The sequence below is a fragment of the Pyxicephalus adspersus genome, chromosome 2 (genome assembly GCF_032062135.1).
Source record: "Pyxicephalus adspersus chromosome 2, UCB_Pads_2.0, whole genome shotgun sequence".
Classification (NCBI taxonomy): Eukaryota; Metazoa; Chordata; class Amphibia; order Anura; family Pyxicephalidae; genus Pyxicephalus; species Pyxicephalus adspersus.
In genome coordinates, this window is record NC_092859.1 from 30,726,562 (window position 1) to 30,750,455 (window position 23,894).

The following is a 23,894-nucleotide window of genomic DNA, read 5'->3' on the forward strand; positions in this document are numbered from 1 at the left end:
TATCACAATTTTTTTCTGGGTTAAAAAATGTTTGCAGGGTTTTTAAAGAAGTATTACTAAGATGACTTTCAAAAAAATAATTTAACTTTATCTTGTTCTTCTTCCCATAATTTATGTAAATGCTCCCCATACAGGAGCTTCGGTGACCTATCTACATCAGGAGTGTCAAACTCAAATAAACAAATTATTTAGATCAATCCACTGCATTGATCCACAGACAGGCCGCTGGACTAGAGATGCGAGTGATACAGGGAATTGTAGTAGCGGCTCTACGCGTCTATAGAACAGCAGCTTAATATGAATTGTAGTTGGCCCGCCGTTACTACAGATTTCAGTAGCTGCGGGTCAGCTGCAATTCATATTAGGAATTCTTTTGAAGGCCACAAAAAAGGATGTGCCGGACCAGATTTTGACCTGCAGGCCAGAGTTTGACCCCCTGATCAACATGTAGAGGCACTACACAAGACCCTCATTAATGTCAACCTCACATTCCTATGCATAGCAGGCTTGATACTCACAAATAAAGCAACAAGTGGCACAGCCCTCAACCGCTGCTTCTCCTTGCTTTATGGACCTTTTCCCAACTCTAATCTAAAGGCCATCATTCTGCATCACGCTGGAAGATCAAACACCTGTAGCTGTTGTCTATTCAACATTCCCACCCTTTTTATTTCACCTAGTAAGCCAAAGATTCACCCTATAGTAGGCATAACCCTCCCCTATACCTGTACTTCGATGAACTTTTCCCTTCTGCCATGTGGACTACAACCATAAAGCTTCTCTTCTTCCTCCCCTTTACTGCTCTGTAAACACCAACCAACAACATCGTCACTCTCATGACTCATAACCCTTATTTTACTTTCATCCTTATTGCCCTTTGCTTCTCCAGTAACATGCTGCAACAGAATGCAAAGGGTGAAGGAAGCTTAATGGAGGACTGCACACAAATATTTACTATCAAGCAAAAGTTAATACCTATTGATTAATCTCTGCTGCTTGTTTTGCATTTAGTTACCCTATAGTAATACAGTTTTCAACCTCACCAATCTAAATTAAACTGGCCTGTGAGAAAATGATGGCACAAACCAGCCACATTGAGTACTAAAAAGATCTCCATAGCTATACTGTTTAAGAAACTGTGTAGTTTTTATTGCCATCAGTGTCCCTGCTATAAGGATTTATTTTTTATTTTAGTTGTGCTTAACACTGCCATTGACGTGGAAAGGAACAAGAAGAACCGTGGTTCTCATTTAACCTGAAAGTGAAGGCACTGGATAATGGAATGGAGTGTGCGCATCAATAGTGCTAGAAACATGAGTATACTAAAAAAGCCGGACAAGTTGAACTTTAAAGGATTTTACCCTCTCTATTTGTCCTGCTGACCAATAGGAAAATCAAAACTTTAATATGTTACAAGAATGGGAATAGAGAAATCTTCAAATTGGAGGCACCTGTTCTGATGTAAACTAACCGGGTTTTTTCTCACTTTAGATAAATCCTTACTTCCTGTTGTGTCTACAGGACAGAAAGTGAATGAATATCTGCCCAATGGGACATGAATAGCATGTAAAAAAAAGGACAAGTTTGTATTGCTGAATTTGGAGAATCACATATTACTTGTAAATATATTTCTGAAACGTCACAAAGGATATAAATCTACTTTAGGTGCATCAAATGCTTTTAGAAACCCATTTATTCTCAATAATTAAAATTAATTAGTAGTGACATAATTACTGGGCTATTTACAGCTTGTGCAGAGAGAAGAGAACTATAGCAGGGCTTGGATACAAGACAAATCACCCTACACAAGGAGGGAGAGTAGCAGATACTAGGCTTTATTGCTGAAAACAAATGTAAAGTTTCTGAATTAGTGCACAGATTTAGAATATATATACAAAAGCAGAGTAAGATTTAGGAAAGAAAGGAGATACACATGAGTTTGGTATTTAAACAATATACTGCTTATCCTGGAGTTCAGCTTTACCAATCCCTTGACTTTAGATATATGTTAAACCTGAAGACAGCCCCTGTGTAGTCTCCCTTTGCTGCCTCTAGAATTTTCATCGTATCTCTCAAGTTAAAAGCTGCCTACATACATACATACATGTAATACATATGTGCATACATTAAGACAAACATAAGCTGATATGACACGCAGGTAGAGTAACATATACACGTACTGAATGCATTCCATAGAGTATATTTCTGTAGTAAACCTTTGATCTGAGCATAAGTGGACGTGAGCGTAGATGAACCCAAGAAAGGTTAATGTTGTCATAGTGCAGTCGAGTCCTAAGGTCTCTCATTAAGGGACAGACAACTTCTTAATGTTTAACCCATTGATAAACATCCTCTTAAAAACATTGCATGTAGCAAAATTCACAGTCAGTTCATGTGGAACGTGCACGCACATCTAGTTTAAACAAGCGATTTGTCAGCCTGTGTCCAAAAATGATTTAGCCAATGAGGAGGGACAAAGGCTATTTCTCATAGCAACCAGACTCTAATGTCTTTTAGACTTGGAAAACTTTGTGACACTTATCACTTTTACTTAAAGTGGACAAACAAGAGGCAAAAGGGAGGCCAGGGAGGCCAGGGACGCAGACAAGAGCAGAGGGAGGCCAAAAATGTGTACATAAGTCAAAGGAAGGCCAAAAAAGAACAAAGGGAGGAGAGGAAGTCCAACAAAAGCAGAGGGAGGCTACAAAGGCAAGCAAGAGAAGAGGGAGATCAGGGGATAGGCAGGAACAGAGGGAAACCAGGAGGGTAGCAAGTGCTGAGAAAGGAAGGAAGGTGGGCAAGGACAGATTAGGGCCAGGAAGACTGGAAGTAATCCACAAAGCCAGGCAAGAGCTGAGAGAGACCAGAATACCAGGAAATTGCAATGAATTGAAGTAAAAACTGTGAAATTGGGGCATTAATGGAGGAGGCACAGGTTTAGTGAACAGACTTGCTTCACAGAACAATTACTATTTGCATGAAAAAGAAGATAAAAACATTCTTACAAACAAATCCATTATTAAGCCCACTTTATAGTCATGGTTCACTTTAGGGGAATCAAGTACCTTACATCATATGGTCACAGTGCTACCAAGTGCTCAGTCAATAGTTAATGAGCACATAGCAACTAGGGACTGTAGAGATCCAGAAATTCTGGCTCTGCCCAGACTGCCCCACTTCCCTGGAACACATAGAACTTTTAACCAAAGACATTGATTTTTCACCAGTGAATTCTAACCTGGTGATAGGATTAGAAGTAACAATCAGACTACTACCACTGGGTTCAAACCAATCTCCTCTGCCTAACAAATGGGTACATTGAGGGGGAAGATTGTGGAGGAGATTGTTGTGGAGTTCTGTAAATTTTTTTTACAGTTCTCACATGGTGTACAGCAAGAAAGTGAATACTATCCATTACCTCTCTATTTATTTTATGCAATGGGGCTGATTTATTAAAGCTCTCAAAGGCTGGAGAGAATATACTTTTATCAGTGAAGCTGGGTGATCCAGCAAACCTGGAATGGATTTCTTCAAAGTAATTTGCAAGCAAACTTTTTGAATCCTGGACCAGATCTATTCCAGGTTTGCTGGATCACCCAGCTTCACTGATTAAAGTGTATCTTTCCAGCCTTGGAGCTTTAATAAATCAGCCCCAATGTCCTAGTTTAATTAGTTGGGCATGGAGAATCAGAGGGCCCAAAACAGAGCTGTATACAGTTATTTAAGGTGTAAATAAACCCTAATTGCTCCTGTTTGGTCTAATATAAAATTAAAAGTGTTTTGTTAAAAACTTCAATATTTTGTGGGACAGACTTTAGCTTTAATTGCAGCATGCAACCGGTGTTGTGTTGTTTTGATAAGCTTATGCAATGTCACAACATTTATTTCTGTCCAGAATTGCATTCATTTTTCGACAAGATCTTGTATTGATAATGGGAGACTAAGACTGCTGTATAAAGGCTTATCCAACTCATCCCAAAGATTACTAATGAGGTTAGGGTATCATGATGTCTCATGCTCCCTGAACATCTCTTTCAAAATTGGAGCCTGAGGAATCCTGGCATTGTTACCTTGGAATATGCCAGTGCCATCAGGCAAGAAAAAATGAATCAATGAAAAACATGGACGCTCAGTTTATTCAGGTAGTCAGCGGACTTAATTTTTGGGAGTATAACATTGCTGAAGCTAGACCTGACCAACTAAAGCAACTCCAGATCATAACGCTGCTCCACAGGCTTAGGCTGGGTACACACGTGCAATAGTTCTTATCCGATATTCGTCTCAGGGCAGATATCGGACAAGAATCTTGCGTGTGTACAGTGCTCATCGTCCATCATCTGAACGACCGTGCTGGCAGATCCACGGATGATGGACGACGAATGATCATATTGAAAGTAAGGGGGGGAGAGCGTAGCAGGGGGCCACTCTGTCGTTCTCCCCCTCCCCTCTTAATAGAGCAGAACGGTGCTGTATGTACAGCATTCATTCATGCACCGGGCAGTCGTTATTAGTTGGAAAGATCCTTTCCAACGACAATGACTGCACGTGTGTACATAGCCTTAGCGATTTTTTCTTGGCCAAGCAGTATATATCTGCTGGGTAAGTGAAAAGAATATTTGTTCTGCAAAATCATATCAAAGTCAGAGCTGAACTGTGTCCAGTATTTATTTCCTGTGTTATCTCAAAGATAGTTATTACCCCTAACAGTCCTTATATTAGGACTACAGAGTAATTAGTCTCAGTATTATTGGGATGAGACAGTAGGTGGGTCTGAAGAGTCTGACAAGAGAAAACTGGGAATGACAACACTCAGTCAACATAAAATGTGTTGCCAGCCTACATCAGGAAGCTGAGTGCGTTTCTGGCAAACATATTTCACTTTCTTTCCGAGGGTTCTTTAAAAAGACATAACGGGTCATGTATTATAGAGTAGTACTGTAAATGTATTTATTTTCTGGCCTCCCTATTTATTGTACAGCGCTGCGTAATATGTTGGAGCAAAATAAATCCTGTTTATTAATAATATGAGACGAAAAAGAAGAAATAACAAAACACAAAAATAAAAAAAAATATTTAAACATGTAATGTAACTGTATAGCATATATATATATATATATATATATATATATATATATATATAATTACAAATATATATTTGATGAATATTTCTTTGTATTGGACTCAATACAGCTATTCTGTATTGAATCCAATACAAAAATATTTGAATCTCCCACCGATCCTCCTGCCTGCACAGGCGCATTTACCGACGTCACTGGGAAACCCCGTAGATCTCGTCTCTGCACTTTGCAGCTGGAGATCGGAGGAGCTGGACATGTCCCCAGGACCTGCGGGGTCCAGCAGGATGCTGGGGGGCAGCAACGGAGCAAGGTAAGTGGGGTTTTTTTTAGTTAAAAGTGACCCTGAGTGTGACTCAGGATTACTGCTTTTTTGCATGTAAAATCCACCCCGAGTCACACTCAGGATTACCGCTATGGGGGTTAACAAGCCAATGGTTGACAAATAAAAAATCATTCTCCCTCCACTACACATAAAGTTGGGATTATTGAAGCAATTTGTTAGCTGTGAACAAGGACGGTTACTGCTTCAAATATATTTGTAGATTCTTCCCTGGACTGATTACTGAAAATTTAAAAGCAGGAATCTTAGATGGACCCCAGATTCGAAAACTGATAAATGATTCAAATTCCACAAGTTACATGACTGATACTGAAGCTTCTGCCTGGCACAGCTATGTCATGGTTGTCAAGAATTTCTTGGGTAACCATAAAGCACAAAATGATGAAGAACTGGTACAAAACTTGCTCTTAAACTTTAAAAATGTGGGTGCTACTATGAGCATAAAGGTACACTATGTCCATAGCTACTTGCAAAAACTTCCAGAAAACCTTGGCGATTTCAGTAAGGAACAAGGGGAGAGGTTCCATCAAGATATAAAGGTGATGGAAGAAAGGTATCAGGGCACATGGGATAGACACATGATGGCAGATTACTGCTGGAGCCTTCAACGTGATTGCCCTGATCATCAGCAAAAAAGAAATCATACAAATGGAGTTTTTAATGACTTCTTTGTGATTAGTTCTGTAAATATATTGAATATAGAATATATAGACATTAAGTATTTCAAAAATTTAATTTTGTATACGTAGGCATATCTAGTTTAATTTTGCTTAATTTTCATGTTTCATTCGTTTTCTTTGAGGTTATTATTGAGGTAATTTTTTCTGTGCATCAAACATAACATAAAATTATTTTAATCTGTTTGGCAAGAAAATGTTTGTTGACCAGTGCTATCATTTCTTGTTTGGTCTTAGATTCAAATGAAAAAAACACATAAGTGAGAAAGAGCAAACATATATTTTGTATTTCTTTAGTAATACCAAAGATAAAGCAACTAATGATAATAGTAACAATAGTAATACTTCACTTAACCCTAAGCTGATCAATGAATCAGAGCATTCACAGCCCTCGTTCCCGAACCATTGGGAAGATCATTATTTTACAAATGTATTTATCTTTTTAATAAATTCATATTACTGGTCCACAGGATTTAAAATTATGAATTTAGTGTACTGTGAGGTCCGAAAGGTTAGTGACCACTGTTTTATAACATTAAATGCTGAGTTCTTGGTCTGAATTTTCTTCTGTGAGGTTTTGGTAGCTGTTTGGATCTTGGGATGATGACATCACACACATCAATACCAAAAACACCACCAATGGTAGGAACGTTAGAGAGTTATCAGCACCCAGAACTAGAACCCATCTAGAACACCTGCTTCTAATTTAATGGTGGCAAAGTGGTGGTAAATTCACAATGATTGCAAGTGTAATTCAACCCACTTTTTGTGAGCCAAGGCAGTTAAGGAGAAGCAGTACATTCACCATCTCTCTCTCTCTTCAACTAAAAGCAAATGACTTGATTAGCTACTTGTGTTGCTTCTTTCCCTACGAGTCTGAGATCTGCTGTACAGGGACTGCAAGAAGCTAATACCAAGTCATATTAACTTACACTGCATACACTTAAATACAAAACTGTAATAATCTGAGTGTTTTATATCTGCCTGGTGTTCAGCTTTAACATTGCATATGAGACATTTAACATGGCTGTTATACTTAATCAGACCATTTAAACCATTAAGATCTACTGTTCTCTTTATGTATTTGTATTTTGATTTAAACATGACTAGTAAATAATTCTATGAGGTTTCCAACAAGAGGGATCTTATAAATTACACAACCACATCACAACATCAACACAACATCACTATAACATTACGAGGGGGTGCTGAGAAGTTTCTGGCTTTGCCGCCTTCCAGATGAAATAGAAAAATGAGTGCAGGGCATATGACAGCCTAATATCTTAGTATGTAACTGTGCAAATATCAGGTCTTTTTGTGATTCTTAAAACTGTTTTTCCTTTTAGTGATAAGCTGTGATGCCGGAGGCACAAGCAAGTTTCACGTCGTTGGAGTTACGGGCCGTCATTAAGTTTTTGTTTCCCCTGGGAAAGTCAGCAAAGGACATTCACACTGAGATGTCACAAACACTGGGGAAGAAGAGTCCTTCCTACAGCACTGTCAAAACCTGGATATCTAGTTTCAAGACTCCGCATTTCACCGTTGAAGATGAGCCCCGCAATGGGCGTTCCACAACCTCAACTGAGCCGGCAACCTGCGATGCTGTCCAAGAGCTGATTATTGAGGACCGGCGAATATCCGCAAAATAGATAGCCCAGATACTTGACATATCATGGGAGCGTGTTGGGTTTGTTATCACCACTATCCTAGACATGCGCAAGCTTTCAGCGAAGTGGGTGCCGAAATGTTTGAACAGTGATCAGAAGAAGGAACTAGTTGAAGCATACAAACATCTATGATCCTGAAACCAAGGAACAGTCAAAGGAATGGCGCCACAGCGAGTCCCCGCGACCGAAGAAGTACTGAACCCAGAAATCGTCCAAAAAAGTCATGGCGTCAGTTTTCTTGGACAAAGTCGGTATTCTGTTGGTGGACTACCTACCTCAGGGCTCTAGTATCACCGGACAGTATTATGCTAACCTCATGGACCAGCTGAAGGAAGCAATTAAGACGAAACGCCATGGAAAGTTGACCAAAAGGATCCTTTTTTTTGCAGGACTCCGCACTCGTCCAACATAGCTGTGTGGCTGCCAAATTGAACACCCTGGGTTTCCAATTGGTCCACCATCCCCAGTACTCACCTGACCTGGCCCCATTGGACTCTTATCTGTTCCTGAATTTGAAGAAACATTTTGAGGACATTTCTAACGTCAAAGATGCTGCTGAGAGCTGGTTTGCAGCCCAACCAAAGGACTTTTATTTGAACGGTCCAGAAAAGCTGCAACTAGGCTGTACCAAGTGCATCAGTCTCGGGGGGGAATATGTTGAATAAATGTGTTATTTCATAACTTTGGCTCTCTTCTTTCTGGGCAAAGCCAGGAACTTCTCAGCACTCCCTCGTAAGGCATCAGTTTTGTGGTAAGAACTGCTGAAACAAATCTGCTACACACCCATTTATTTTACAGGAATACTGCATGACACTTGACATCTGGCCCAAAAAAAAACAACGGACTTACATTTCCCCAAGAAAATGCCTGCGACTGTACAAGCCGACTTTCAGTGGGAAGCTGGCTTTGTTAAAATAGGTTAATCACACCCTGTCTGGCCGTGTGATTCAGCTAGAAATGATATTCACCGATTAGATTAAGTCACACCTTAAATGTTCAAAGATCGCCAGATACAGGACATGTTCAATAGGGAAAATCTATAATACTGCAGGACCTGGGATAATACTGTTTACTTAAAGTGTAAATAGAGATGGATGGAATGAAGAGGGGTTAAATCCCCTTTCAGGTAAATTTTTGCTGTCTACATACTATGTCACTGGAACAGGTGTCCCCATTGCAAGACTTGCCCTCTATTCCTGTTCTAAAATATTGGTTTCCTATCACTTTCTGTGGTCTCCTCCTCATCTGGGGGCACAGAAAGCAAGGGGACAAGGGGTCAAACTGCTCACCACTCTAAAACTAAAAAAGAATGTTTATTCTTTGCATACACTTGAATGTATCTAAATAAACGCTGCATGTACTCTATAACATCTTTTCCACACCACCATCTCATACATAGGCAAAGTCAGGGCAGAAATGAATTCCAGAGAAACTACAAAGATACCTTTGCAGTCAGGCTACCCCCCCTCCACACACTCACTACAAGGGTTAAATGCTTGTTTTTTGGCTAGAGGAGCAAAAATGACCATTTCTTTCCTTACCCATCACTCTCACAAGCTTCCTTCTCTCTGTGCAATGGGTACTCTGAACCGGCTTCTTTCCAGTGCTCTATAAGTTGCAGGCACTCCAATTCAAGTAAAATGCAAGACTGGCATTGAGAGTCAAACTTAATATCAAGCCAAAAAATGTTTTTATTGCTGGGACAAAAAGTGGGGCGAGGCTTAAAGTAAACGGTTAGGTTTTGAGTGCCTTTCTTTTTTTAGATTTACCCCCATTTCCTGCAAACTTCCCAACTTTCTAAGATGGGAAAGGGGGAAGTGCAAAGAACACCTCTGCCACATCTCCAGTAACACAGACCACTATCATATATTAGGCAAAAATTGATTGCTTAAACTAACTGGTTCCTTTTACTAGCCAATTTTCTTTATAACAACATTTTAGAAGAGCTGATAACACAGAGGTCCCATGGAAGATTTAGCGGCGTATACATGTTTGATAAAGTGTGAACTTTTTTAGAGGGGTATCTGACAGCTTCTAACCTTCCCATATTCTACTAAATAAAATCATTTTTCCATTCAATTCAAATCATTCAATTCAATTCAAATCATTGCATTCAATTCTTGTCTGATACAAACATTTTCAGTAGGTCAGGAAGTAAGGAAAATCTGTCTGGAGCTTTGGACAGAGGTTAAAACCAAAGAGGGGTTTTAATTCTTTCCCAGTTTCAGATTTTGAAGATTGCTTTCTAATTCCCTATGTACGGTATAGGTATATGTATGGTATGGTAACTCTTGCACCCCATCTAGCTCAAGTATGTGGGCACAGTATTGTGCTAAACACTGTAAATATGTAGATGTTGTAGATTAGAATGATGTAGCATGACAACTGAGAGACAAAAACAGGTTAGTAATGGCATTCCATGTATTTCACCCCACCATAGCAACATTACTCGCTGCCCCACCATGAGTGATTAGAGGCAGATGTATGTAAGCTCCAAGTGAAATCAGAGCTTACACAGGGCTATGGATTATTTTCATTCCCCCGGGTAACTGTGTCTGAGTAGGCAACCCCAGTGTTGGCATATTTGAGGGGGGACAAAGGATGGATCCCCTATACCTGTTTTTTTTTTGTCCTAATTTTAAGCAAATCAGCAGGGATGAGAAGAGAACCAGAATATAGGCTAAGGGGGTATAAGCCATAAAGTAAGCTTGAGGCTTTATTCTACATGGTAACACAGAGGATAACCTAAAGACACAACCATGAGAAGCATTGATTTTCTCCGGCTTGCTTCCCATTATGGCAATGTGAATTTAGAAAACACAAGCATGTTGCCATTGAGTTGTCTTCCATTGTATTACAGCAGCCCAATAATTGGAATAAACTTCCCTATGTACACAACATGAAGAAAATTCATACAGACCTTCATGGTGCAATGCTAAGGTGTGTTTGGGATGCCAGTACCTACGAGTAATAACTTGTGTTATTTGAGTGTATTGTAGTAATTCATGCATTTTTGCAACATCGTAGAAAACAAAATTCTGAACTTAGGACATGGAATGTACATTGCGGTATGCTGCAGTGTGGAAGCATTCCCAGCAACAGTAACACATGCTATGTAAGTACCCCACACTACTGTACCATAAAGTATATGAAACCCCAATCACTAAAATCTCACCTGAAATTTAACACGATGATGTAAAAGACATTTTCTATTATTTTATTTGCAGCTTTTAATACCTAATGATCCTAGCAGAAGTGTCTTTGTTCAAACATTATTATTATTATTATTTATAATAAACAGTATATAAATATCGCCAATACATTACTCAGCGCTGTACATTTATAGGGGTTGCAAATGACAGACAGATACAGACAGTGACAAAGGAGGAGAGGACCCTGCCCCGAAGAGCTTACAATCTAAGAGGAGGGGGAAGTAGCACACAATAGAAGGGGGATATGGAATGGAATGCTGGGTAAGTAGTGAGGGTTTTAAGAGACAGAAGAAGATAACTGTGTCCCTGTGTTGTCAGCCTGTCACATAATCTTCCACTGGGGACTATAAGTAATCATTTCTATACACCGCAACTGTCCACTTTTATCACCATTAGAAAACCCACCCTAAGAAATGCCATGAATGTCACCAAAGAGGAAAAATAATACAAGTATTTTGATTAAAAGAAGACAATTCTTTAGGATAAAAAGCACTTTAGCAAATGAAATGCCATTCAATGAAGGCTTACGTCTCTTGTTACAGCAGATTAAACAGTGCATATAAATGATAATATAAATATCATTTTAAATTGCACACAGCTCATACTGCAATGTTTATTTTAGCTCATATAAGGAATGAGAAGGGTACCATGTCATTTACCACCAGAGAAGATGGCCTGTGAAATGACCCTTAATTACAAGCTACGCAAAAGTACAAAAGAAGCCTGGAGTCTGAGGACCCTGAAATACGCCACTGTAAAGGAGCTCTATTAAACAGACAATACATGTAAAAATATTTTCAGTGGCTCTATTGTTTGTTTTTTCTCAGGGCACATCATACAGGAATCTGTTCTTTTCCAGCACTTTTCTCTCTGCTGCCACAACCAAAAATATCACCTACTTATTAGGCAGGGTGGTACCACACTGTGCAAGCCTCAGCTGAAGCAAACTTTGTGACCTGGAATGACCCAGCGGAGACAGGAACTTTGTATTACAGACGGAGATATGCTGCAAACACAAATTTATGCAGCATTGTATTTATCAATATATAAATAATGTATAAATCAAAGCAATTTAACCACCTTACATTATAAAACTCCCACTGTCCTTATAGAGCAGCTTTATGAATGGGAGAGTTGTACTGAAGTGCTTGTGTGCTAACCGGGATCATAATCATAGCAGGAGTGAACAGAGTGACTGAAAGATCTGTAAGTGGTTCTGAACAGCAGAAGATAAAATCAGCCATGTAGAGTGGATCACATTTTAGAATTGCATGGACAGAAATACAAAAATGGATCCCATACATTATTATAATTATACAGTGTTTATATAGCATTGACATATTACGCAGCTCTGTACAAAGTACGTAGTCATGTATCTACCTGTCCCTCAAAGGGGCTCACAATCCAATAGACTACCATAGTCATTAATACAGTCTAAGGTCAGTTTTTGGGGGAAGCCAATTAACCTAACTGCATGTTTTTTACACGTATTTTTACATGTGTATTTACCAGTCTGACTGGAGTTCAGTTTAAGCACAAAAAGTGATCTTTGGTTTATAAGAAAATGATATAGAATGTCATTGTTAGTCTTCTAAAATTGGTAGCAGTCTCTGATTACAATTTCTAGGTCATGGACCCAAAATGGGTTTGAAGTCGGAAGTCTTGACTGCTATGTTTATTCGGCACCAGTGGCTCAAACTACTGCAACCAAAGCATCATCATAGCTGCCAGTGAATCCAAAACCATTTAAAGAGAAAAACAGTGATCATTTAAAATACTGGGATTTTAGGCAATGTTATAGGCTGGTGACAGGGTCTCTTTAAAGAGAGGAGAACAAAGCCAACATTCCTAGAGCACAGCATGGCAGAAGAAGCACTTATTTTCTTCCATGTACTAAGCCATTCAACCTAATAACCTTTTTGTCAACACCAAATTGCTTAATTTTGAATTTTCCTAACCAATGGCAAGCTTAAAATAGATCTACATCTGCCATAGTACTATATGACCCAGCATGCCCAAAAGAGTAAAGATCAGCCAAGGAGCAAGCCTAAAAAAACAGAACTTGTAGCTGCACAGCAATAGGACTGCCCTAGACTAATGACGGCTGGAAATGAATGCTATGGGCAGGGAAAGGTGGCACTAACAGATCTATCCATTAAGGTAAAGAACACTGACACACCAACTAATCAGAATTTACCTTTCAAGCATCAGATAACCAACATTTAATTGGATGCTGAGGCTTATTGCCCTTTGCACAGCACTATCCCTCTGCTAGACAGAATAAGCCTGCAGACTCTGCCCCAGTCACGGGTCTCTCCTGCGTCATGGAGCACACAGATGGTTTCTTGTGTGTCTTCGGCTGCCTGCTAAAACTCTGTAGGTGGCTATGCCAGTGCCAAGTTCAGTCAGAACATATGAAGCCAATGATGTAACGTCATTGGAAAGTAACACCCATGCTTTTGAATCGTCCCTAATTCCCGAGATAGGAAAATGCAATGCTGAATTATGCTGACTCTGAGCTCATGCAGGAAAACTGGGCATCGGAAACAGGGTCTATTTACAACCAAGAAATCTCACGTGCATTTCTACGCAGGAGAAAAAGATTGCAGAATGCAATCCACTATTAAGGCCGCTTTAAGGCAAAATGGGTCCACAGAAGATTTGCTTAACTATTTGCACTGCTTTAAGACCATTTATTTGGAATGGCTGCCAACACACAGCAAAGGAGGAAAACCAGAACTGCGCCTTTTTGTTAAAGTAAATTACATTCTGGTATAACACCTGTCTCCCAACAACTGACCATACAATTATCTTACCTGCCTTTGTCAACCACGTGAGTAAAAAAACACAATCTCCCCTATCCCACTGTACAATATCATTGGTGGTAGCCATTGTGAATAATTAGGTCACACTTTTTAGAGGGGGAGGTGCAAAATTAAGAAAAAGAAGCATTTTGTTGCTTAATGTATATTCGCCTGTTAAAGAAAGTCTTTCCATTCTGTTTACTCAGCAATCTGAAGCTTTTCTCCCTCTCTCTGTGCATCAAATAAACATTCTGTTCGGAACAGGGCACACATCCAGTTGGTACAGGCTCCCATTCAAAATGAAGCAGTTTATCTATTTTGGGTCCTTTCCTAGAAGTAATATTGGTGTAACAAATCTACAGAAACAAAGAGGAAAGGTTTCACTTTAATTCTACTTTAACACAGCACACTATGCTCTACGTGTACATTTGTGTACTTCAATATGACTCTATTAGCACCACCTGACAACTGCAGGCTTTCAAACCCATGACAACTGTTAGGTGAAGTCCTTTTTTTATCCCAGAATGACTGTGCCCGTGTACAAAGGCAGCTCCATGAAGACAGCTATGTGAGCAAATTTGTATTCATTGTATGCATTGAATCATCTTTTTTAATTCTAATAGTACCTTTTTAAATTTTAACCCAGCACACCATTAGGCACATGTACCAAAATCTGTATGTTGGAAGATCAGTTGCATTGTTTGCAGCATTGGAGGAATATTAGATATGAATATGATGAACTTAAGCATGCTTATTTCATAAATCAACAGCCAGAATTACTAGATTTTTCCATAGACCAAAACAGCGTATAATGTTGGTACAAGTAGGGCAATCTATGTAGAACACCAATATTTGTACATCGTTTTAGTTAGTTACACTGACACAATTGTTATGAAAGTATCAGTGTATATCAGCTGTATTACTGTGTCAGTAAAGATAGGATGTATAGGTGGTAACACAGATCTTCACATACACACACCCTCCCTTCTAACCATCCATTCCCATCCCCCATCTCCACAACAAGCCATAATGTGTAAAGGGGGCTTTCCTGTTCTGCAAGTCTCAAGGTTTAAAGGGCATGGTTGGGGCAAGTCCTAGACCAGAGAAACTGCCAGAACTCATGAAATGTAAACAGACTGCAGCTATGCACATTCTGGCTAAGATAGCTGCATACTATGGACATATATATATATATCTTAAGACCACAAGTCAAGGGCACGGCCTGCCAGCATATGTACACTAGCTTTGGGAGCTACATGCCATGGGCCTAGGCTGCCAGAATGAATGACTTGGCTATATGAGCTACGTTACATACACAGGTTGCTAGGATTAATATCCCTGCCAAAGGAGCTAAATACCATGGGGACAAGTTGCCAACTACATTATTAATGCCATATGAGTTAAATATCATGGCACAGGTCGCCAGCTTTATTAACCATGCCATGGGGGTTACATGCCATTGGCACAATTTGCCATCTTTTTTTATCCATGCCATAAGAGCTACATGCCATGGGCACAGATTGCTAGCTTTATTATGCCTGCCATAGAAGCTACATGCCATGGGCACAATTTTCCAACTTTATTATCCATGCCACTTGAGCTAAATACCATGGGAAAGGTTGCCAGCTTTATTATCCATGCCATAGGCACAGATTGCTGGCTTTATTATTCATGCCATAAAAGCTATATACCATGTTAATGGTTGCCAACTTTATTATGCATGCCACAGGAGCTACATGCCATGGGCACAGGTTGCCAGCATGAATACCCTAGCTCTACTAGCTATATAATGTAGGCACATGCTGCCAGCATGCATGCCCTAGTCATAGGATCGTCATGCTATGGGCACAGGCTGTAATCGTACACACCCTGCCTATGGGAGGGTTCACACTTTTTTTCCTGAGCTGTCCATTTTTATAGACCGCAAGCTTAAAGAGTGATAATGGAAGCAGTAAAACTTGCTTTGGATAAGAAAAGGGTGGGGGGTCAGTGAATAGTCTCAAGTGAAGTCCAATATACTAATATTATCATCATACAACAATATTATCATCATCTGTAGCTTGGATGTAGTCAATACCATTGAATGTATATCAGTTGTTGGAGGGTTACAACAATCATATTCATTCATTTTGATAATGGTTAATAATGATTACTGTGTTTCTTTGTAAAGTGTGACCTGTGCTGCCCACACCGAAATCAAGTCATTGTTCATTTCATGTAACTAAACTAAATAAAAACAGAACTCCATGTGCGGGAGTTCACATGGTTTTTTTAACAGCTTTCAAGTTTTAAATTCAAATTATATAAACTAAATACAATCTAGGTATATCAGGGCAGGACGGTGGCTCAGGGGTTAGCACTCCGGCCTTTGCAGCGCTAGGTTCCAGGTTTGATTCTCAGCCAGGACACTATCTGCATCTGCATGGTTTGCAGGTTCTCCCCGTGTCTGTGTGGGTTTCCTCCCACATCCAAAAAACATGCAGTTAGGTTAATTGGCTTCTCCCTAAAAATTGACTTTCGACTACAATAATGACATATGACTATAGTAGGGATGTTAGATTGTGAGCTCTTTTGAGGGACAGTTAGTGACACGACTATGGACTTTGTATTGCGCTGTGTAATATGATGGCCCTCTATAAATACTGTGTAATAATAATAATAGTAACTCTTTGGAAGCAGTGGTCTCTCTGCAGAAGTCTACCATCCCTCTGGTAAGTCAGAGCTCTCTCATTAGTAAAGCTCATGCTCCTTGCAAATTGGAAAGTGATAGTTTTGTCTCAGCCTGTTGGACCTCTACAGAAAGACCACTGCTTGCATGCAAACAGCAATGTTTTTTTTTTTTTTGGAGCATGCTGGCAGTGAACAGACCTTTTATACTCAGGCTGAGAAAATAAACTTCAAGAATTTGCCCATCTTGTATTGTAATGCACCCAGAATGTATTTTATTAGGCAGAGGTTCAATTGCATTTTAATAGTATAAGTTCTTGCAAATGTGGAAAACTTGACCTGTTTATGGAGGATAATACATCGACCTAAAATGTACCTGAAGTTCAAATATGTTTTGGAAAGGATGGCTCTGGTTTATAACAAAATATGGAACTTGGAAGTGTGACAAGAATAGTTCATTAGTAAACTATATGAGCTGTCTCAATGTGAAGAGATTAACATTCAGGACAGAACAGCCAGGATGGAATGGGTTTAATTATAATATAAAAATTGCAAAGTAATAGCAGTCTCAGAGATGTGATGAAAGAAAAATACCTACCAATACTACTTTAACCTACAAAACAAAAGTGGAAGTAAACACTTTGATCTTAGTCCAGCTATTTAATGAACAATAGAATGATATTAAAGTATATTGAAAGGTTAAGTTCTAAAACTGTAAAGTATGATTGATGGCACTGGAAGGGTTAATACTGGAAGGGTTAATACCGGCAGGGTACAATGCAAGACATATTAAGAGGAAAACACAATCAGCCAGCCAGGTAACAGCCATAAAGGGGTTAATGGCAGGAAATGACAAGCACAATATGATCACAGTGTATTAGCAGCTTTGAGGGTTAAGACTGTTAGGACACCATAGAGGCTTCAGACATGCAAGGGTTAATAGTTTGATGATGCCCCCCAGTATAAAATGACCAGATCGCTTGTTAAGGGTTAATACTAATAAATGTCACCTTAGGCCCAAAGGAACCAATCATGTCTCCCCTTAGTCCTGTACACAGGATTTTTTTTCGAAGCAATATTTTAAGAAATTTTAACCACATGCAAAACTAATCAAATTAATAAATGCAACCGCCATCTAATTTTACCATAGGTATAAATCTTCAAACTGGTAGTAGGAGGTTGGTTGGAGTCTTTAAATCAATCTGCAATCAAGTGATGATTGAAATGGTAATGAAATGGTGGTGCAGCAGGACAGGATAATAGAATGACAAGAACCCTGTATTCCATGCACACAGGTGTCATTGGTGGCCCTGAAGGGGTTAATACCAGCACCAGGTGACAAGACACTGGTCGCTGAATCTCTGGTGTTATAATCAATTATTCATTGACTATGGTTGTAGGGTGATCAATACTACTACTGGGTTACAAGTGGATCAGTCAGGCAGAGGAAGGGTTAATAGCATCACATGATCATGGTATAGCCCTGAAGGGGGTAACAATCTGCCATATGTTATGTAGGTTACTAATAAAATGGAATGCATTGTCTGTGGCTGGGGGCAGATCATTTACACTGCCCCAGCTATGAAAAGATTATTGGCATGGGGTGGCAGTGAAGGGGTTAATAGACGACAAGTTGCTATGGTAACACTCTTGTTAAACACCGTATGACAGTGAAGGGGTTAATAGACTATACGTTGCTATAGTTACACACTTTTTTTATACACCTTGTGGCTGTGAAGGGGTTAATACCCCACTGTTCGCCCATTGAACTATTAATGACTCTACGTAGTGGAGAGGCAATTCTCTCTGAAGTGTTGTGGTCGAGAAGGGGTTAATATTTTGCCCGTTCAGATGACTTTGGGCTGTGGAGGAGTGAACGTGTTACAATGTTTGTGTGACTTGGGAATTCTGATATTGGGTTACATTGTAACAGCTGTGGAAGGGTTAATGACGCTCTAAGGAAACATTGTATCAGCCTTGTCAGGGTTAATGTGGGCGTGTTTGTAGTGCAGGGGCAGGTGACAGGTCCTCTTATAGCGATCAGTATACGGGCGGTGATCACTGACCTGCCAGTAATCGGTCCTCTCAGCCCAGTGTCCCGGCTCTCTCCCGGTTCGTCCTTGTTTGTTCTGTCCTCCTGTGACAGCGCCGGATGTGACGCCCGGAGGAGGAGGCGGCCGGGCCCCCCTCACACACCCCCCGGACCGGGCGCCGTCATTGGGTGCACCCAGAGAAAGGGGCGGCGCCAAGATAGAGGGCGGCAACAACACAGTGCGCGTGCTGAGTGCGGCGTCCTATGAGAGAATCCTCAGCGATAACCTTGTGTGTATACAGGGCCAGGGGCGGGTTGGGGGAGGGGACAAGTGTGACCAAGGGCCCCTCCCCCGCCAACGGGGCCCTAAAAAACTTCCACACAGGTGCCTACTGTAAGCTATGTCTGCTACAGTGTGGGCACTATAGAGAATTCCGACACTACCACCTGTACAGGGACTATAGAGAATACTGACATCACCACCTGTACAATTACCATATATATTATGGACATCACTGTGTGTACAGGGACTATAAATAATATGGACATCACTGTGTGTATAGGAAATACCAGAGGTTGGACTAAGTCATCACCTTCAAGTCCAAGTCGAGTCCCAAGTCATTGACACAAAGTTGAGTCCCAAGTCAAGTCACTTCATTTATCAAGTCATTTGCCAGTCATACTTAGTCTGTTATAATGCCTTACCCCGCATTCCTTGTATTCTAAGTCCACTAAGTTGGTCTTTCTCTGCTGACAGCTAAAGGGGATGGAAAAGAAGGCAGTGAGTCTTCTGTAACACCGCCTTCCTCCCCACCCCCTTCAGCTGTCAGAGGAGAAAGCTGTGGACTTAGAATGCAAGGAGGGCAGTGTTACAGAAGACTCGCTGCAAGTTTAGTCGCAAGTTGCTGCACAAAACCCATAAGTCGTTTATTAGGTGACTTAAGTCGGACTCAAGTTCAAGTTGCACAATTCAAGTTCTAACTTCTGGAGAATACTGATATCACCATGTGTAAAATTACTATATATAATATGGACATCATTGTGTGTACAGGGACTATAGGGAATGCTGATATCTCTGCTTGTACAAGTACTATAAAGAATACGGACATCCCTATGTGTATGGGGACTATAGAGAATTCCGAAATACGCCACCTGTACAGAGACTATAGAGCAGGGGTTGCCAACTGGTGGTCCCTGAGAAAATTTTGGGGGTCCGTTGCTCTGGTCAGTGCACCCCCGAGCGGGGTCAGGAGAAGGACCATGCCGGGGGGACGCACCGCCCAGAGCTGCAGACCATGTCCCCTGAGCAATTCCCAGGCTCGGAGGTGGGCGGGCTGTGTCCCTGGGTACAACCCGCCCACTCTCCTATTGCAGGCTCAGATCAGTGATGGGAGAGTGGGCGGGGTAATGTCACAATGATGTCGTTCTGGGGAAGGTTTCTCCCCTTTGAGTGACACCCGGCTCCCCGTGCATGCGCGGTCGGGAGATAGTGATTTTAGTGGTCTGCGGATCTGAAAAGGTTGGAGACCACTCCTATAGAGGACACTGACATCTCCGCGTGTACAAGTACTATATATAATATGGACATCACTATGTGTACGGGGGCCATAGAGAATATGAATATTGATGTGTGTATAGGGACCGTAGATACCGGCATCGCCAAGGATAAATACCAAATCAGACTTCCTGAGTGTACCGAGACTAAGGAGAATAGGGACATCAGTGTGTGTACAAGAATTATAGAGAATTCCGACATCAGCGCGTGTACAGGGTCTATTTTGCAAAAAAAATACATCGCTACGTGTTTGGGGACTATAGAGAATACTGACATCCCCACGTGTACAATTACCATATATAATGGAATTCCAGAGGTTGGACTAAGTCATCACCCTTCAAGTCCAAGTCGAGTCCCAAGTCATTAACACCAAGTCTTAAGTCACCAAGATTTCTTCTAAGTCAAGTCACTTCATTTATCAAGTAGTTTGCAAGTCATACTTAGTCTGGTATAATGCCTTCCCCTGTATTCCGTGTATTCTAAGTCCAATAAGTTTGTCTTTCTCTGCTGACAGCTGAAGGAGATGGGAAGGAAGGCAGTGAGTTTTCTGCAACGCTGCCTTCCTCCCTGCCCCCTTCAGAGAGAATTCCGACATCACCACATGTACAGGGTCTATTTTATAGAAAATACTGACATCTCTATGTGTTTGGGGACTATAGAATACTGACATCACCACGTGTACAGGGACTATAGAGAATGCTGACATCACCACGTGTACAGGGACTATAGAGAATGAATACTGACATCACCACGTGTACAGGCACTATTTTATAGAAAATACTGACATCTCTATGTGTTTGGGGACTATAGAGAATACTGACATCACCACCTGTACAGGGACTATAAAGAATGCTGACATCACGTGTACAGGGACTATAGAGAATGCTGACATCACCACGTGTACAGGGACTATTTTATAGAAAATAGTGACATTGCTACGTGTTTGGGGACTATAGAGATTACTGACATCACCACGTGTACAGGGACTGTAGAGACTATTGACGTCACCAAATGTACAGGGACTATGGAGTATACTGAGATCACCACCAATAGGGGCTATAAAGAATACCAACATTGGTGTGTATATGGGGTCTATAAAGAATACCAGCATCGTCGTGCATACAGGGACTGTAGAGAATACCAAAATCAGCGCGTGTGCAAGGACAGTAGGAAATACCAACATCACCATGCTTACGGGGACTATAGGGAATACCAACATCACCACGCATATGGGACTGTAGAGATTACCAATATCACCATGTGTACAAAGACGCATGGTGATATTGGTAATGTCTACAGTCCCATATGTGTGGTGATGTTGGTATATTACACAGCGCTGTACCTTAAAAAGGGGTTGCAAATGACAGTCAGATACAGACAGTAACACAGCCCCGAAGAGCTTACGATCTAGGAGGTGGGGGAAGTCTCACACAATAGGAGGGAGGATTTGAAGTGGTGGGAAGTGGTGAGGGTTTTAGGAGATGGGTAGGAAGAAGACGGGTAGGCAAGTTTAAAAGATGGGTTTTGAGTTCTCTTTTATATAAGCAAAAAGTAGGAGCAAGCCGAATAGGACGAGGAAGACCTTTCCAGAGAGTTGGGGCAGCTCTAGAGAAGTCTTGGAGCCGTGCGTTTGATGAGTGAGGAAGTCATTAGTAGGTCATTGGAGGAGCAAAGAGAGTGGCTGGGGGAGTATTCTTCTATCAGGTCAGAAATGTAAGTGGGACAAGAACTGTGTAGGGATTTGAAGGCAAAGCACAGGAGCTTGAATTTGATTCTAATGTGAAATGGAAGCCAGTGTAGAGATCTGCAAAGAGATGCAGCGGAAGAGGAGCGGAGGGAAGGATGGATGAGTCTGGCTGCAGCATTCATAGTGGATTGTAGAGGAGAGAGTCGGGTTAGTGGAATACCATATATATAAATATATATTTGGCTTAAGTGTCTCATTTCATCACAATTTTGCTTCAAATTTGTACATATGTTACCCCCATCACCATTCTCTTGGACTATTGTGTGTGTTCTGCCCATTTTTTGGTACACATTTTGTTTTCCTGTTTCGGTGCTGAGTCAGCATTCACATGAGCTTGTTTTTACGCAGGTGACTGACAAATCACCTGTAAGTCATGTGACCAGCCAAGACAGAACTTGTCCTCGTTCTTAGGTTCCATGTGTTAAATAGTCGTATTTTGTAAAAGTGTCTATAAAAATAATCCTGCAACTAATCCTTGTCCAGAATGGGTCACACAGGGTGACATCAACCAAGATAAAAAAATCTATTTTTCATCTATTCAGCATGTTTTATATTTTTAAAAAACAACTTGACATATATCGTATATGTGTCTGATAGTATCTGATGGATTGAGGTAAATACATAGGTGGGTACACAAAGGTACACAAGGAATGCAGATGTCAACCGTTGTCGATTATTAATATACACAACAGGCAGGACAGTCTGCAGAAACAGTACAAGCGCTGTCCTGCTTCTTTTGTAGGGTGTCTATTCAGCACAGCAGGGGTAAGCGGATAACAAGAGAACAAGTATTATTTACAGGTTTTTATCGGGGATAAATATATATGTTTTTGAATGTATGCCCTTTAAATGATATACACGTAGACTGTTTTTTATTGGGGTCCATGCCAATGCAAAACGTGTGGTTTTTCTAAGCCTATGGCAATCTTTATCAGTGCTTTCTCCTTTAAAAGACTGAGGCAGCTCCATCAACAAAGCAAGAGGTGAGCCCAGTTTGGTGAAATAATCTTTCTGTAGGGCTGGGTGTGATCAGATATGTTTGCTCCAACTCAAACATAAATTGCACTCTGCACTAAGATGAGCTCCACCTCTCCCTTATAAAATGATTTAAACAGATTAATAAAAACATTACCTATAACTGGCTTGAGGATAATGGTTGTCTTCCAGACAAAAAATTCCTTTTGCATGCATTGTGAGTGACAGACTCCCATTGTTTTAAACTTTTTGTTGGACTAAACTGGTAGTATTAATACAATGGTTAGAAGTGCTCACATACACCTGGAGATTTCTTCCCCAATACTTTTTTTGACTTCCATTTAGTTAGGAATGGTACTCTTTTTAATTGGTAGACCAACATAGAAGCTCAAGAGGCTGAAAAAGGGCAGGCCAGAGCGTGACCCCCTCCTAGCTCAAAATAAGATGTACAGAAATTTAGGGTTATGGGCTCACAGAACTCTCACTTGATTCTGTGACATTCACTTCTAAACCCATGAGGTGTCACATCCTTCCTGCTCCTATTCTGACAAGTTTAGCCAAACACGGAGTTACACCAGACGGATGGGTGCTCACTGTAACTATTATGTTGCCAGCAGGTTATGTCCAGTAAAAGCATTGCTTGTGTGGCACAAAAACCCTACACCAGGCAACACTTTTTATTTCATTTTAAATGCAGTAGAAGAGGTTTCAAGTCACATTTTCTGTGTCCCTATTAAGGGATTTTCACTCTGTTCTTGAAGAAAAAAGCAAAGTGAGAAATTCTACTGTATACAGAACAAGAAAAAAACATTTTGGCTGAAATTTAACTCTGTTGATGGGTAAATAAATATACCAAAACAGGACCTGTAAGAGTCTATACTCCCCTGTCTTGCTGGCTGCTTCTCTAATCATTACTTTCTTGCAAATTTTTTTTATATAGGTGCAAAGTGGAGGAACCACAGAAGACACAAAAAAGTGATTTTGATGTCTGATAGTTTGTCAGATAATTTGATTTGACAAGCTGTGCAGGGCAGCAGACAACACCCAGCAGCTGACTGCCTCATATATATATAAGTCAGAGGCAGTGAAAGGTGATTCCTGTCAATTAGGTTTGTTATTTTTTTTTTCTCATTTCCTTTT

The 23,894-nt window shown here is 40.5% G+C and overlaps 1 protein-coding gene across 1 annotated transcript in view; it reads right to left on the reverse strand.

Annotated features, from left to right (window-relative positions):
* Window positions 1-18,625, reverse strand: part of PPARA (peroxisome proliferator activated receptor alpha) — a gene marked incomplete in the record, with an annotated part of 43,335 nt that extends 24,710 nt beyond the window's left edge. The window contains 1 exon segment of the mRNA XM_072400261.1: window positions 18,512-18,625.
* Between the last annotated feature and the right edge of the window lie 5,269 nt (window positions 18,626-23,894).